The following is a 16,860-nucleotide window of genomic DNA, read 5'->3' on the forward strand; positions in this document are numbered from 1 at the left end:
TTCAGCAACTTTTGCGCTGGATTTCTGTGGGCATTTAGAATGAGGGAGCTAGTGGCGAGTTTCAAACAGGACACATCAGGAGTCCCATAATGCACAATACAAAGAAAAAACCTGCTCTAGATGGGCCATTCGCGCACGGAACATTGAGGTGTCCCATTCATGTTTAAAGTCCACGTAGAGCATTTTTTACAGGGCGAGGCCTGGGCTGGGGCGTCCTCTGTGCAGAAACATTACCGAGGCTGAAGCGAGTCTGAGATCTGGGAATAGGAAGTCGTTGTGCGTGTTGGACACACTCTCGGAAACCTGCCAAGGATGTAGATCGCTTGCCACTGGGGAAACACTCAGCAGCTGAAGGAAAGCTGGGCCTCGGCTTCTTCCCACAACACTCGTGGTGTCACTCTAACTACTGCAGCTGCTGCACGCCTCGTAGGCACCTACTGCTGCTGAGAAAAGAACGCGTCGTCCCACGTTTGCTCTGCTTTAAGAATAAGCGCGTAGAAGCGACGGATGTGCTATACGCTTGTTTCTAAAACCAGGAAGGGATTTTGTGTGGCAGTGAAGCTTGTGCTTTCCTGTTAGTGATGCTCCTGTGCTGTGTACGTTCTCTGTAGCCCATAATAGAAGCACACTTTCAGAGGTCTGGGGTACGGGTCTGTGGGAGATTGGGGTGTCAGCCTGACAGCAGCAGAACTCTCGGGGTGCTAGTTTCATGCGTGAGAAGGTCATTCACGGCAGTTGTTTTTCTTTCCAGTCCGGGATTTGTAGTACTGCCAATTCCATTGTAGAGTCAGGACTGCAAGTCCCGTAATGCACGATACAAAGAAAAAACCTGTCTAGATGAGCCACTCGCGCATGGAACTTGTTCAATAAAATGAAATTGCTATTTCAAAAAGAAATGCAGGAAAACAGCGCACCCTTCCACATATAACCCCTCGTTGGAAGTAGGAAGCGCTATATAAATGCAATTACACGTATGTAATAGGGTAATACCAGTTCGTAATTGAGTACCACCTGCACGATTTATGTACTCTGCTCTCAAACACACGTTTTAATGGAAAAAGTACAGCAATTTTTTTTTCTACTCTACAAATCAGAATTTCTTGTATTTTAGCCATTGAACCGTGGCTCAATTACACTAAGTTCAGCCAGAGGCTCCTGTATGAGGTATTATTCACCTGTGAACAAACTATCAAAAGCTTTTATAAAAACAACGACTCATAAAACTCACTGAAATACCCTGCTTCTCGCAGGCATGGTATTTCTGCTGAGGCCGTGTGACATGATAATTAGTTTTTTTTTTTTCCATCGTACATTACAAAAAAAACCATTTGAAATGCAAGTGGTCTCGCATTGCTGAATGTTTGCGCTATTGATGTTGCATTACTATTAACAACACCAGTAGCTCAACATTTTAGTAATGGGAGACCTATTGCATTGCAAATGCTTGTCCAATATTATACTTTCACTTTACAAATCATTCTGATCGGCTAGGCAAGTTCAATTTGTATGGACTGATTTGTGAAATTGAAGCCCAAGACGAAGAACAGGGTGTCAGTGAAAAAGAGTCATCTCAAAATGTTTAGTGATTAGGGAAGTGTTTATTCCTACCGGGGAAATCCGCACCATTATACGCAATGGGCTGAGCCTCTCTAATCATGCAACACGCCTACAGATCTTTGCTTTTTTTCACTAAAATATGTTAAAGATTATTCTTCAGGAAAAGCTAGAGCCCTGAGTAGACCATTCAGGAAAGGTATTTTTTTACGTTTTAGTACTAAAGTTAGAACTTATAATAGGATGAAAAGAAAAACAGGTACTACAATTCAAATTTGGAAAAAAAACCTAGCCTGGATGTGCTACTCACATATGCAATGGAGACACTTGAGGACTTTTAAATTCTAAATAATAACAATGGATAGAAGTCAACTCTCCAAAACAGCCAACAGTGCAGTTTCTCATTGAAATGAGAATAAAGTCATACTTTCTCATTCGAAAATATTAGACAAAATTCATTTTTTAGGACGATCACAGAAGGAAATTACACCTTGCCCATCCGTTTCAAGTCATGCGCACCACATTCTGCTAATCCTGTTTTTGTATCCAATATTACTTTTAGACCTCTCAAGTCTCTCAGGATCCTGTGAGAACCTCAAGCAGCCCATTTTTTCAGTTAGCATTCGGGCACTTGAAGTGTTCATTATCATGTTAGAACATGTGCCAGAATAACAAAAAAAACTTGAATGAAAAAAAAAAGCAACTTGCGCATAGATTTGGGAATCATGGGAGCTCTGCACTTTTTAATGGGCTTTTTAAGCTTGCAATGGTAAAACCAAAATTATAACCCAAAGAATATGTGGTGCTGGTAAAAATAGAAACAAGCACCATAACTTGTACCCACCTTACAGCAACATGATCAGTTGGACATTAAAAAAAAAAAAAAAAGGTCACAGAATTGAGGGCTACATTCTCTCATTAAGGGTCCATAAGTATCCATCCACCGGTGCTATGGAACTCTAAAAAGGTCTAAATAATACCAAAAAACAAGATGACCATATTGTGGGAGCGACTTTCAGCCAATCTTGTTTTTTTTACGGTACTGCCATATTCCATTACCAGCAGGAGGAAGTATCCCTCCTTCACACTATGTGTGGTTCAATTTTTCCAGACCCCAAATCACTCGGTCCTGAAACACTGGCAGTGGCAACTGGTGAATTTTATAAATTGTGTCCTCATGTAATGCAACTGGTGCTATCTAAAGCGCTCAAATACCCGATTCGGGTCAAGTTCGCACTATATAAAACTCAGTAAAATAAAAATAAGTGGTAGGGTGGTAATCTTTGACCAGAGTGTAATCTGCGAGCGAGCAAGTCTAAAATTAAGACAAAGGAAGGGCGTTGGAGAGTTATTCTGACATTAGAATTTCTTTTTCTTTAATAGATTTAAGTGGTGGATTTTACAGCATACTTTTACTTCAATGTTTTGAATGAAAAGTGGTCACAGTGGGGCATTTTGCAAGCACAAGTGTCAAGAAACATTAGAAGCATGAAAAGAAATACCCCAAGCATAAAATTGGTCTGTCTGCAAAATGCCATACAATAGCCAAGACCAGTACAACCACCCACCCACAAAAATAAGTACCCCAAGTGTTTCCTACCTGTCTGCCTCTTTAATGTATTGTTTGACCAAGTCCAAAACAGGAGGTGACAGCATACATGCTAAATTCTGAAAAACATTAAATACCAAAAGACAGATAACTCCTTAGCATTTCACACTTGCACTTCTGGTATTAACATATTTAATAAAAAATAATATTTCAGCAAAGCAGGGCCAGGTATAGCCATGCCAGGGGCCATCATGATAACGCTGGCAGGTTAGGACCTGTGATCATGCATCTAATGCAGAGAACTCAAGATGCAGGCACCATGCTTTGTATTCACAACATGACTGGTGTGCTCTGCAGCACCACAGAGGGAGATAACACTCAAAAGTAACCGACGGGTACCTTTCCTTGGCTCGCAACTGTCTCCATGGTATTTGGGTGAGCAAGAGTCAGACCTGCTATATGCCAGGCCTTGTGCTTTCATAAGTAAGGCCCTGAGTCCCACCCTGCCAAGTATGGATGGCTGAACATGCAGACATGGCTGAACATCACCCTCATAGAACCATTTCACAGTAACGCAATTCAGTAGAAATGGAATTTGTGACCTTCATTACACACAGAAATCTGAAACGTGCATTAACCCGCAATACTGTGAAAATGAGAACATATACAAATGCTCTTCCATAGAGCCCACACCACTGATTCCCTTAATTTTCTCAAGTCCAAGGTACAAGTTATTTTTCCTGCTTCAGGATTCACATGAATTCAATAGGAGAGAAAGGAGGAGAGGAGAACGAATATATGATTATACCACGATTTCAGTTACCACGCATGGCTTTACCACGCGAATTTTACCTCGCAAGTGGCTTTACCACGCTGGTATTTACAACGTAGCATTTTACTACGCGTTGCAACGTCTTACCTTCACGTCTTTCTCCACGAGCCCTTACTTCCATCCTCCTTTGAAACAAGCGTCAAAACACGTATACCAAAATAAAAAAAGGACTGCTTTTTTGACGTACACGGCACGTCTTTGGGGGAGGCTCTTTCCTCTTTCTTTTAAATTTATGTTCGTTTTTTTGTTAAAGTAACCTGCTTGTTATTTTTGGGGGGGGAGACCCCCCCCAGCCCCCCTCCGAGCCCCCCCCTCCCTCTGCCCCCCCATGCCCACGCAGATCGACTTGAAGGAATACCACGTCTCCCCCCTAACCCGTGGTAAAGACGTTGTGGAAGGTACCCTGCGTGGAAGGCACCCTGCGTGGTAAGTGTCACGTGGTAAACGTGAGTAGTGGTAATGCCTTCGTGGTAAATGATGTTTCCCGAGGAGAACTCATGTTTCCCAGATATGTACTTTTACTCTTGGGATTTTTCTCAGTGCCATTTTTTATTTTGGACAGAAGACCAATGTATTTTTAGATAAAACTCTCCTGAGTGATGTACTGTGCAACAAGGCACTGATTTCAACCCATGGTCGACGGATAAAACAGCAATATTGGGATGAGAATTAAAAACCAGTGTTCCCTTTTGCACGTATGCATACTCAGAGCAGGTTCATTTGCTGCTGTGTCATGGCAATTTCATCCCATACACGTGTGGCAACAGATACACACTACTGCCAAATAACATGATTCATCGTTAATTAATGCATGTTTAGTGCCATCTTCGTCTGACAATAATAGGGCATGTCTAATAATAGCCTAGGGAGACTTATCTACAGCACGCTTCTACAAACGGATATGCCTCCTAAAGTCATGTTTCATGTGGACATGTTGCCTATGTGCCTTCGTTGCTGCGGCAATCCTTTCTCATGTTTGTATCACTCATGTGACAGAAGGTGGCTAGGAAACGATGGTGCACTAATTCACAGTATTTACATATATCAAATATTCACTATTTCGCAGCTGCTAATTTCGCCTTTTGTCATGTACGTGCAGCCAGACACGTGGGCGTAGTTCGCGAAGTAGCGCTACGCGAAGCCACGCGAAGTGCACTTCGCACTACGCGAACTTCACGTAGCACTATGCGAGCTGCGTAGTAGCATGTTCGCACTGTGCAAGATGTATTTTCAATGATTGCACAGTGCGAACAAGCATCCGGCACTGTGCAATCATTGAAAACGGCATCTTGCACAGTGCGAGCTGTAGTTTTCTGCTGCTCGAGTAGACTTTTACTCGGGCGGCAGCTTTCTCAACGCAAACTGGTAGTTTCTCATAGCGAGCGGTCGCGAGCATGCACGACCACTAGCAATGAGAAACCTGACCTTCCCGCGTTGAGAGTCTCGCCGGGATGTCATTTTGCTTGCTCGCGGTCCCGAACATGACGTTGAGGACCGCGAACAAGCAAAAAATGACCGCTGCACTACGCTACGCTGCGCTACGCGTGTTCACACTGTGCTACGTGCAGCTCGCGTAGTGCGAAGTTGCGCAAACTTCGCAAACTACGCGAGCGTAGCGTAGTGCTTCACACACAGGATCTCGTGAAATGGTGACATGAAATAAGAATGCCCTCAGCCTCGGTCGTTATGGCCGGAAAACGACCTTTATCGGGCATTTGTTATTGCAATAAATGGTATTTACCGCTCAGAATGAACATGGTTTTGGCACCTGTATGTCTCAACTAAGTACTGCACATATAACTCCGAAACACAACTGAATCACGTTACATTAGCAAATGTCATAAGTCCTTACAACTCAAGAAGGCCTCCATCTGGATCGGAGAGTTGCCTCCAGGCTAGTGACATATTTTAATTCACTGTAGATCGGAGCAGTTTCTTCAAGATTCAAACTCTCAGATTCCTAGGAGACAGTGGCAAAGCAAGTGTGCCATGGGCCCCAGTGCAAGGAAAGCAATGCGCGCCTTGGCCTTCGTTTGAAACTGGAAGTACAGTAATAATCCGGATATAGCGTCCCTTCAGGTCTTTGGGACCCTGCTGCACACATGGGCTTCTAGCCATGCTTGCTTGAAGGTGCCCTTGTAGTGGCAGCGGAAAAAGTCCCAGCTCTTCACCCACAGCAGGCAGATAATGTACCAGTCTATATGTTGCATGCAGGGACACATACTTGTGCATTTTATCTTTTAATTGCAGTACGTTACACAAGTGCCACTGTGCAATACAACACCAGAACTAGGGCCCAGATGTAGGTAATAGCAAATTACCGAATGGTAAATACCGAATTTTACCAATTCGGTATTTACAATTCGGTAATTGCTATGTAGGTAAAAAATTCGGTAAAAATACCGAATCGGTAAGATTCGGTAATTACCAATTCGGTAATTACCGAATCGGTATTTGCTATGGAATCCTATGGGCCTTGAAGCCCATAGGATTCCATAGCAAATACCGAATCGGTAATTACCGAATCGGTAAATTTACCGATTTTACAAGGGGGACAGGGTGTCACTTTGACACCCTGTTGCACACCTGTTTCAGGCTTGTGTGCCATGTGACACACATACATGCCCTTAGGGCATGTCTGTGTGCCACATGGCACAGGTGTACATGCACAGATGTGCATGTACACAGGAATTCGTTATTTACCATGTAATAGTATTACATGGTAAATACCGAATCCTGAATGGCCTGTAGCACTGTTAACAGTGCTACCTACATAGCAAATTACAGATTCGGTATTTTTACCAAATCGGTAAAATTTACAGAATTGGTAAATTTACCCCTACATACCAATGTCCAAATACCGGTCGGAAACGGCTGAAAATCGGTATTTTCGGCCGTTTCCGACCGGTATTTGGACACCTACATCTGGCCCTATGTGAGCTGCTCACATCTGACTTGGAAGAGCCTGGCAGATATGTGTTGGGCAGGGCACAGCGCCAGGGCGACTTTGTTACATGGCTTCGCTGCTGTAGGCACTTTTTAGGTTTTTAGGTACTACGAGATACGTAGTAAAGGCATGTGTGGTAAAGGGACAAATTAGAAAAGGGGGACTTGGTGCATTTCACCCACCCAAAAAAATGTAGGGAAAAAAGGGGGCTTGGGGGGGGTCTCACCCCCAAAAAATAAAAACTCACCTGAAGTCACGTCGAGAAGTACAGGCAATCGGCGTAGTTTAAGAGGAAATGGAAAGAAACGTCTGGTTCCTCTTTACAACGTAGGACATCACCACGGAAGATGGAGAGGAGACGACGTGAAGAGGTAAGGGGAATTTTAGTATTATAAAAAAAATAATATATATATATATATATATATATATATATAAAAAAGGGTTACGGGCAGGGGTAAATTTAAGAAGGGATGGGGAGTCACATAAGGGGTATTACCTTTACCAAGAGTATTCCCTTTACAAGCATACATTTACAACGAAAATCGTTGTAAAGGTATGCGTGGTAAAGGAATATTCGGAGTAAAGGTTATGCGTTGAAAAAACATTCTGTTGTAACGCATGCGTGGAAAAGGCATGCGTTGCAATGGAATGCATTGTAACAACATACAACCGTTCTGTCCCTACGTTTGTACAGCCAAGCAGCGTAAACGCTGGGATCATTCATTTTACAGTGAAATGATGTTCATGGTCTAACGCATCTTTTCTTTTGTAACCTCTTTTTTTGTTTGTTTTATATAGCACAAACTTGAACTTGACCCGAAGGCTATCAGAGCGCTGAGTTACGTTCCAAACGGACCCGTTCATTTTGTTAGGTAGGGGAGAATATGTGATTTGCCCAGAATCACAGGATCTCCCTACTTCCGTTCCCGGCTGAGGTCATCGAAAAGATCGTCAACACCCAGCTCACCCGCTACCTGGAAGACAACAACATCCCCGACCCCTCCCAGTCAGGCTTCTGCAAGAACCACAGCACCGAGACCGCCCTCATCGCCGCCACAGGCGACATCAGAATCCTACTTGACAATGGCGAGACAGCAGCCCTCATCCTCCTGGACCTCTCCGCCGCCTTCGACACCGTCTGCCATCACACACTACGCACACGCCTCTACGACGCAGGGATCCGCGACAAGGCCCTGGACTGGATCACCTCCTACCTCTCCGACACAACCCAAAGAGTCCGCCTCCCCTAGTTCCACTCCGGAATCACTAAGACCATCTGCGGTGTCCCGCAAGGATCATCCCTCAGCCCGACGCTCTTCAAAATCTACATGGCTCAACTCGCACGCATCGCCAGACTTCACGACCTCAACATAATCTCCTATGCAGACGACACCCAGCTGATCCTCTCCCTCACCAACGACCCCCTCACCGCCAAAGAACAATTAACATCGAGCTGAAATTATGCGAATTGTCTAGCGCCGAGACACCTGCGGGTATTCGTTCGCGCTTTATAAATAGCAAAAATAAATAAATAAATAAAATAAAGCCAACCTCCACCGCGGTATGAAGGCAGTCGCCGACTGGATGGAAGAAAGCCGGCTCAAACTTAACACGGACAAGACGGAGATCCTCATCCTCAGACCAATACCCTCAGCCTGGGACGACTCCTGGTGGCCCACACCCTGGGGACCGCCCCAACACCAACCAACCACGCACGCAACCTGGGAGTCATCCTCAAATCGAAACTCACCATGACCAAACAAATCAACGCAGTCTCTTCAACCTGCTTCTATGCCAGGCGCGCAACACCCATTGGGCTCACGGAGCTTCAGCCCCCCCCCGTCGTGTGTGGCAGCCCGGCTGGAGACAGCTTCGCGGGCTGGCGAGCATTTCATTGCAGCCGCACCTGAGTACTTAACAGGTCTTTAAAAGACCATTTACGTGTAAATTAGGCTTTTGTTGTGTGTTCGCCCCTTCTTACAGCCACTCTGTCTATGTTTGGAAGAATTAGCCCACCCCCGAAATATTTTTCAGCCCCCCCCTGAAATTTGGCTCTAGTTGCCCGCCTGTTCTATGCCCTCCGCATGCTCCGCAATATCTACAGATGGATCCCTACAGACACCCGAAAAACCATCACCCACGCCCTCATCAGCAGCAGACTCGACTACGGCAACGCCCTCTACACCGGAGCCCCGTCCAAGCTCATCAGCAGACTTCAAAGAATCCAGAACGCCTCTGCACGCCTGATCCTCGACGTCCCCCACCGAGACCACATCACCCCCCACCTGAAAGACCTGCACTGGCTTCCCGTCGACAGAAGAATCACCTTCAAACTCCTGACCCACGCACACAAGGCACTCCACAACACCGGCCCAGAATACCTCAACAACCGACTATCATTCTACGTACCCAACAGGAGACTCCACTCCTCCGACCTCTCACTGGCCGCCGTCCCACGCATCCACAGGACCACCTTCGGGGGTAGGTCCTTCTCCCACCGCGCCGCCAACACATGGAACTCCCTCCCTCTCTTCCTACGACAGACAGGAGACTACTCACGACCTGGCTCTTCGACCACTAGCTGCAGCCACCCTCCCCCCCCCCCCCCCGCGCTTTCAGACCCTCGCGGGTGTGTAGTGCGCTTTATAAATTGACTGATTGATTGATTCTGAGCGTCCTTGCCGAAACGCCAACACAGTTCCACAGCTTCACACTCGACCGTTCTGGCCGTTAGGCCACATCCTCTCCCCATACTGATCGATAGAGAATGTTCTACTTCTGCTTAGCTTTTTACTTTAAAAGCATGGCGAGGTTGCCTGCGCATTTGGAATGGTTTGTGGCTGAGACACCGGGGTCATATTGTGAAGGTCTGCACTCTCCCAGCGCACAGCCGCGCACCTGCGATTGCATTGTGTAAAGTGCTCAGAGTCCCAGAGAGGAAACAACTGCTCATTGCTTCCGAGCTGTCATGTCTGAGGCGAGTTAGATTCCAGTTTGCAGGGTGCAATTTCTTCTTCGTGCACTCTGCTGGGCCCGCCCCACCTCCTTCAGTGTTCTCATGATGGATGTATGCACCGCGCACCGTTTGTGCTCTTGGCATGGCAAAGTCACAGCTTCAGGAAACGGTTTTCCCCAAAAGTCAGTGGACCTGCCTTCCTCTTAAATGCCGCCCAGAAACTGCAGCAGGCATGAGAGGGTCCCACCCGCTGTGGTAACACCTGCCCTATCTGAATGGCTTAGAAATCACAGTTTCTAAAGAAGCAGGAAAGTACCGTTATTTCTGCACTTTGCATACAATAGAAACCCAAAAGGAGGCGGAGGGAGATTGTGTTTTTTTTTACACACAAGTCGTGCCTCGGTGCAGGGTAGGGCCCAAATTTGTCAAGAATGGGCGCCTATTTACTCACATGGATGGCTCGTGTAGATTTTGCTGAAAACCGAAAATGTGAACGCTGCTAATGAAGTTTTTAAGGCTGGGTGGGCAGAACAAACAGTGATGTAACAGGTACTGGGGCCGAGGGTGTTAGAGGCCAATTGCTTCCCCATACTGTTGGTTTTTTTTTTTAAACCAGGCATAAATGTCCCATTTTTCATCTACATTGTGGCTCATGGCACACTTGCTATTGAAGACGACGCTTTGATAGGGTGATCAAAATTTTAAAAATACAAGCATTTACAATGCAATGGTCTCGGCATCATTAAAGGTAGAGCTATTGGCATTGCTCATGACATTTCTTTTTTTTTTCTTTAAATCATAAATTAATGGCATTGTCATTTACATTGCCAATACACAGCACTCTGCACTCAACAGCACACACCACTCTGCACCTGCACTCACTACTCTGCACTCACTACTCTGCACGCACTCACTACTCTGCACGCACTCACTACTCTGCACGCACTCACTACTCTGCACGCACTCACTACTCTGCACGCACTCACTACTCTGCACGCACTCACTACTCTGCACGCACTCACTACTCTACGCACTCACTACTCTACGCACTCACTACTACGCACTCACTACTACGCACTCACCACTCTGCACTCACTACTCTACACACTCACTACTCTACACACTCACTACTCTACACACTCACTACTCTACACACTCACTACTCTGCACTCACTACTCTGCACTCACTACTCTGCTCTCTGCACTCACTACTCTGTACTCTCCACTCACTACTCTGCACTCTCCACTCACTACTCTGCACACTCACTACTCTGCACACTCACTACTCTGCACACTCACTACTCTGCACACTCACTACTCTGCACACTCTCTACTCTGCACACTCTCTACTCTGCACACTCTCTACTCTGCACACTCTCTACTCTGCACACTCTCTACTCTGCACTCTCTACTCTGCACTCTCTACTCTGCACTCTGCACTCTGGTGAGTGCAAAGTGCAGAGTAGTGAGTGCAGAGTAGTGAGTGCAGAGTACTGCACTCACTACTCTGCACTCACTACTCTGCACTCACTACCCTGCGCTCACTACCCTGTGCTCACTACCCTGCGCTCACTACCCTGCGCTCACTACCCTGCGCTCACTACTCTGCGCACACTCACTCTGCACACTCACTGCTCTGCACTCACTGCTCTGCACTCACTGCACACTCACTACTCTGCACACTCACTACTCTGCACACTCACTACTCTGCACACTCACTACTCTGCACACTCACTACTCTGCACACACTCACTCTGCACTCTGCACAATCACTCTGCACTCTGCACTCACTACTCTGCGCACTCACAACTCTGCACTCACAACTCTGCACTCACAACTCTGCACTCACAACTCTGCGCACTCACAACTCTGCGCACTCACAACTCTGCGCACTCACAACTCTGCGCACTCACAACTCTGCGCACTCACAACTCTGCGCACTCACAACTCTGCGCACTCACAACTCTGCGCACTCACAACTCTGCGCACTCACAACTCTGCACACTCACAACTCTGCACTCACTACTTCACACTCTACACTCACCTTCTGCCTCAAAGAGGGATGAAGTGAGCGCCGTTCTACTGGGCAGACCTGGGGTCGGACGTGAGGGTCGCCAGGGGCGTGCACAGCAGTGCTCAGCCCCTGCCTGAGAGGACGAGGAGCCCCCGCGGTGTGGACCGGCCAGAGGCTCGATGCAGGCCGCAGTTACAGCGACCTCATGGATGGCGGACGCTTCGGATCTGCAGGGTGCTCCCAGAGTCGAGGGATCTCATCTAGTTCTGCATTCTTATGCGAGAAGCCCCCGCGGTGGCAGCAGACGTCAGGAGTGGCGGTAAGTGGGGCTTAATTGGGGGGGGGGGGTCTGTGTGCCTGTGTGTGCATGCGCGTTGTGAGTGCCTTCGGCCTTCAGTAACGCTGTGTGTGTGCGCATGCGAGCAAAGCGCGTCCACATACCCTAAGCGTCTCGTGCACCTGTCTGTCTCCCTTGTGAGGCATTTTAACAACAATAGGTCTCGCTGCCGAGACCTAAAAAAACAGGCTGTCACAAACATAAAAGCAGGACTACAAATATGCAGCCACCTTATAAAATGCCAGGACTCTTTCACTCACGCTCCTTGTTATTGACAGCACTTGCATATCTTAACATTTAAGTCATCTCTTAAGCTGTGCAACTGTGAAGGTGATTACATTTATGCGAAGTAAATAGAGATTACCTTAACAGACTAGACTAGAGCCGCTGCGAATACTTAAACTTTAAAATTCAGCAGGCAGCACCTCTTTGTATGCAATAACAAGAAATGTGACACGCCTGTCACATGAGCTGCTGTAACATGAGACGTTGTGAATTCAGGAATAAATTAAATAAGTGGAATTAGACAAATGCATTAGTAGCAAGTTTTATAGCTAGCTCAGTACATTAATGCACCCCCTGCATTGATCTGTGTACAAAGCAAAACATGCTTTTTGGTGATCCTCCTTTATGCGGAAAGAAATGTGCACTCCCCGTTTTTAGGTCGAGTCTGGGCAGCGCATGAGTTGCTCTGCGTCATGCTGTATTGGTGTGTGGAATAGAAGCCCTGTCCACTCTCTGCCCATATTTGTCATTGGCTTGTGTCATCATTGACCTTTGAAAATGCTGGATTCTGATTAATTAAACGGCTTGTTATTCCCACCTTAGTTCCGCCTTGTCTTCATTTGTAACCTCCCAAGAGGACTGGCCCTCTTACTGCAGTTGTTACCCGGTATGTCTGTTTTAGTCTGTAAGCACTATTTTCTTTAATTGAGTTTCTCCTACTGCAGGCAGGACATGCTTTCCTGCAACATTCAGTGCACCATGCGCGCTTTCACTTTCCGAGCACCCCGGGACAATGGTGGGCGCTTCTTTGAATAGGTCTCGCATTTACAAGAGTTTGAGATATTCGTTGGCATTGTAAATGACAATGCCTTTAATCTATGTGTTAATTAGCAAAACAGATAAATAAAAGGCATCGTCATTTACAATGCCAATAGCTTAAACTCTTGCAAATGCGAGATGTATTGCATTGTAAATGCTTGTTTGTATATACATCACAAACTCAGAGCGCATTATATGGATACCCTGCCAGTTACATTGCAAAAGGTCAGATTTTTTTGGGGGGGGAGCTGGAGAGGCACGGGGAAATTAGGTGATCTGCCCAGACTCACAGGACTTTGAACAGAAGCTGGGACTCTAACCTTCCTCTCCGTAGCTCTGGCCTAAAGCCACAAATCCTTCCCCATTTGAATGGGTAAGGCATTTGAATGTATGATCACCTGCAAATGTCCACACGTGAACCGCCCCAACGCCCACCAATTCAACTTTGGCACCAGTCATACAACACTCAATTATGCGCCAGGCAGCAGCACTGCAGGAGGGACAGCCAATGACTCAGCAGTTCTACCTGGGCGGGCAGCACATTGCAGTCCAGCAAAGATGATACAGCAGACTTGCTGCTTCCTCACATGGACCCAGGATCCGTTCGTAAGCTCAGCACAACAGCAAACTCAAGAGTCCCACTGTCTGACAAGAAAACCAGCAGGACTGACATGGCGGGCATGACCCACCAATACAGACACACCACATCTGAGGTTGCTGGCCACTGCCCTCCAAGCTCCAACAAACAAGCATTTGCAATGCAATAGAGAGTTTAAGCTATTGGCATTGTAAACGACAATGCCTTTTATTTATGTTTTTATTATTTACACATAAATAAAAGGCAATGACATTTACAAAGCTAATAGCTCAAATTCTTGTAAATGCGAGACCTATTGCATTTCAAAGAAGCGTCTGCCATTGTCCATGCTGCTTTGAAAGTGAAAGCGTGTTGCAGGAAAGCATGTTGTGCCAGCAGTAGGTGAAACTCATTAAAGAAAATACTGCTTCGACTAAAATAAGACGTACCCTGTAACAACCGAAGTAAAAGGGCCAGTCCTCAAGGGAGGTTACAAATGAAGACAAGGCGGGACTAAGGAGGGACTCAAGCCTGTTAACGAATCAAAAGCCAGCATCTACGAAGGACAATGACAAATATGGGCGGAGAGTGGGTGGGGCCTCAAGTCCATACTCAAATACAGCATGCCTCGCAGACCAGCGCATGCGCTGCCCAGGCTCGACGTAAAAAATAAAGACAAGGCCTTCAAATCACCACCGCAGCCACCCTGCCATCAAAACTGTGGTTTGAGAGTCTGCCATTTATTGCGGTATTATCTTTCTACCTGTGTTTGGTACTCGTGTGTAACATGCACCCGTCACTTTCGCTTGTAACACACTGTTCTCTACCTCTTACATTTGTTTATTTTCGATACCTGCACAAGTGCCACCATGGCCTACGTAACGTTTGTTCTTGTGCTTGAGGGCCCTCCATATATTGCAGTATTATACCTCTGTTTACTTTGTACGCTTTTGTAACCTGCACACGTCACTTTTTCCTCCCGTAATGCACCGTTTGCTACCTCTTGTATTTTGTTGGTTCACGATTGTCACTTTTGTAATGCACCGTTTGCTACCTCTTGTATTTTGTTGGCTCACGATTGTCATTATTGCTTCATTTAATGTAACGTTTGCCTTTGTATTTTGTTCACTTGTAATGTTCTCATGTATCAGTTCTGTTCCTATTGTGAAGCGCTCTGACACCTTCGGGTAAAGTCCGCGCTATATAAAAACGCACAAATAAATAAATAAATTAAAACTAGAACTTCAGACCTAACTGGCCAGTACTATGAAATCCTTGCAGTACCAGCTGCCTTAACTTGAAAGGAAGGTGCTGAACTCCTCCCCATTCCCCTGCCCCCCTATCACATACCAGTGTCTGAATGGCAGTGAGGAGACTTTCACTCCCACTCCCACATTGTCCCATTGGGCTGCCCTACATCCAGCCATACTTTAATGGAGGTCTTTCAAATCCGCCCGGGGCCAATCAAATTAACGCCCAAAAAGTAAAGATATTCTTGGCTGTAAAACACACCACACACGCCACTGTGTGCTCACTGCTCTAATGTATTTGTCTACGGCCAGGAAAACTTCCCTCAGCCAACACATGCACAGGAGGCTAGGGAATAATTCCAATCCCGCCACCTCCCTAAACAAATAAATACAATAAAAACAGATTCAGACAACTTTGTCACTGAGCAGCAATCATAATTTATTTCAAGCTGATCTGTGTTTCTTTTCAGCGGTTTGCTTTTCCTCAAGGGTGGTAGGGAGACGCCCCTCAACGCTGGACTGTTTAACTGGGAGCTTAGCTGCACCCGTAAAACTGCAGCTGTGGAGGAGCAGAGCTGTAGGCAGAGAAGAAGCTTGGCATCGCCTCACCCACCTCCCTCCAGCCTCAAGCATGCCTCTCCTGGCCAACCCATTGCAATCCTTGATCCAACTGACCACTTGCTTTAAACAGAGAAGGCAACGTGCAATGAGACCATAGGCAAACAGAACTAGGCAGGGCAATACTTATAAAACAAAAAGTGAAACTATGTGATATTTTTGTTGAAAAACAAGGACGGTGTGAAAGAAACCCTCTTTCTTGTGGACCCTAACCAGCCGACATATCCCTGCTTTTTGTCGAGGCTCGCGCTAGATAGATCATACACATTCAGGCCAACATTTTAGGGCAGGAAATTGGTGGATACAACTAAAAGAAAGCCATTTGTTGCGATAAAAATCGGGCGTCTCCTGCCGGAATTGGGTCTACTGGAATACATGCATGCATTGATATTCTCTAGTCTACTCTGTACGAAGAGAATCGCTTATTGACTGGTTCGGCGACTAAAACTGTTCCAGGAAATGGCTTAGGTCTTCACTTTCTAGTAATACTCGGGGTCATACATGAAGTGAGATTTTGTATTACGGAATTTACTTTAACCCCATCTGTTCATGCAGTCCTCTTTGATGGCCATTCAAACGTCACTTTACGTGATACCGGCGACTTCCAAGCTGACAGGTGCAGATGGGAGAGGGGGCAGGCGGTCATTCACTGTTCCTGCCATGGAGGGAGCAACTCCACTTCCCATATTAGGGTGGGGTGGATGCAATATTAACTTCCTATAAGCAAGGGGGTGCTAGAGAGTTTTGACAGTCAAAAGCAACTGAGACATTCCTAGCCGTTGCGGGAAAGAAATGCGCTTTACTACCTCTCAGAATACAGAGCTCTCCCTCCTGTTTCACTTTTGTCCTGTGAAAGTCGACAGGACTCCGATGAGACGGCACTGCAGACTTATTTCCTTCCTCCTGTGTGAGACAGGGGGCGTCACTCTTTTTTTCCATACCATTCTTGCACAACAAGCCCAAGTTCTCGTCGAAAAGACGCTTACTGATCAGTGCTTATATAACGAAGGTAGAAGGCTAAACAAAAGATCACAGACTTGAATATGTGCATCTAAAGATGCTGCCTACTATCCAGGGCTTAACTTCAAAAACAAGCATTGTCAAATCCAATAGGTCTCATCTATGCGGCAATCCGAGCGCTATTAGCATCGTCAAAGTCTTTAAGCCATGTGCCATGGCTCT

The 16,860-nt window shown here is 46.3% G+C and overlaps 1 protein-coding gene across 1 annotated transcript in view; it reads right to left on the reverse strand.

Moving 5' to 3' along the window:
* Positions 1-16,614, reverse strand: part of LOC144752444 (uncharacterized) — a 351,451-nt gene extending 334,837 nt beyond the window's left edge. Inside the window, exons 1-2 of the mRNA XM_078640371.1 lie at positions 16,485-16,614; positions 3,155-3,222 (exon numbers count right to left, since the gene is read on the reverse strand). The gene's annotated coding sequence lies outside the window, so the exon portion shown is untranslated. The remainder of the gene's footprint in view (positions 1-3,154; positions 3,223-16,484) is intronic.
* Between the last annotated feature and the right edge of the window lie 246 nt (positions 16,615-16,860).

Source organism: Lissotriton helveticus, chromosome 5_1 (genome assembly GCF_964261635.1).
Source record: "Lissotriton helveticus chromosome 5_1, aLisHel1.1, whole genome shotgun sequence".
NCBI classification, from domain to species: domain Eukaryota; kingdom Metazoa; phylum Chordata; class Amphibia; order Caudata; family Salamandridae; genus Lissotriton; species Lissotriton helveticus.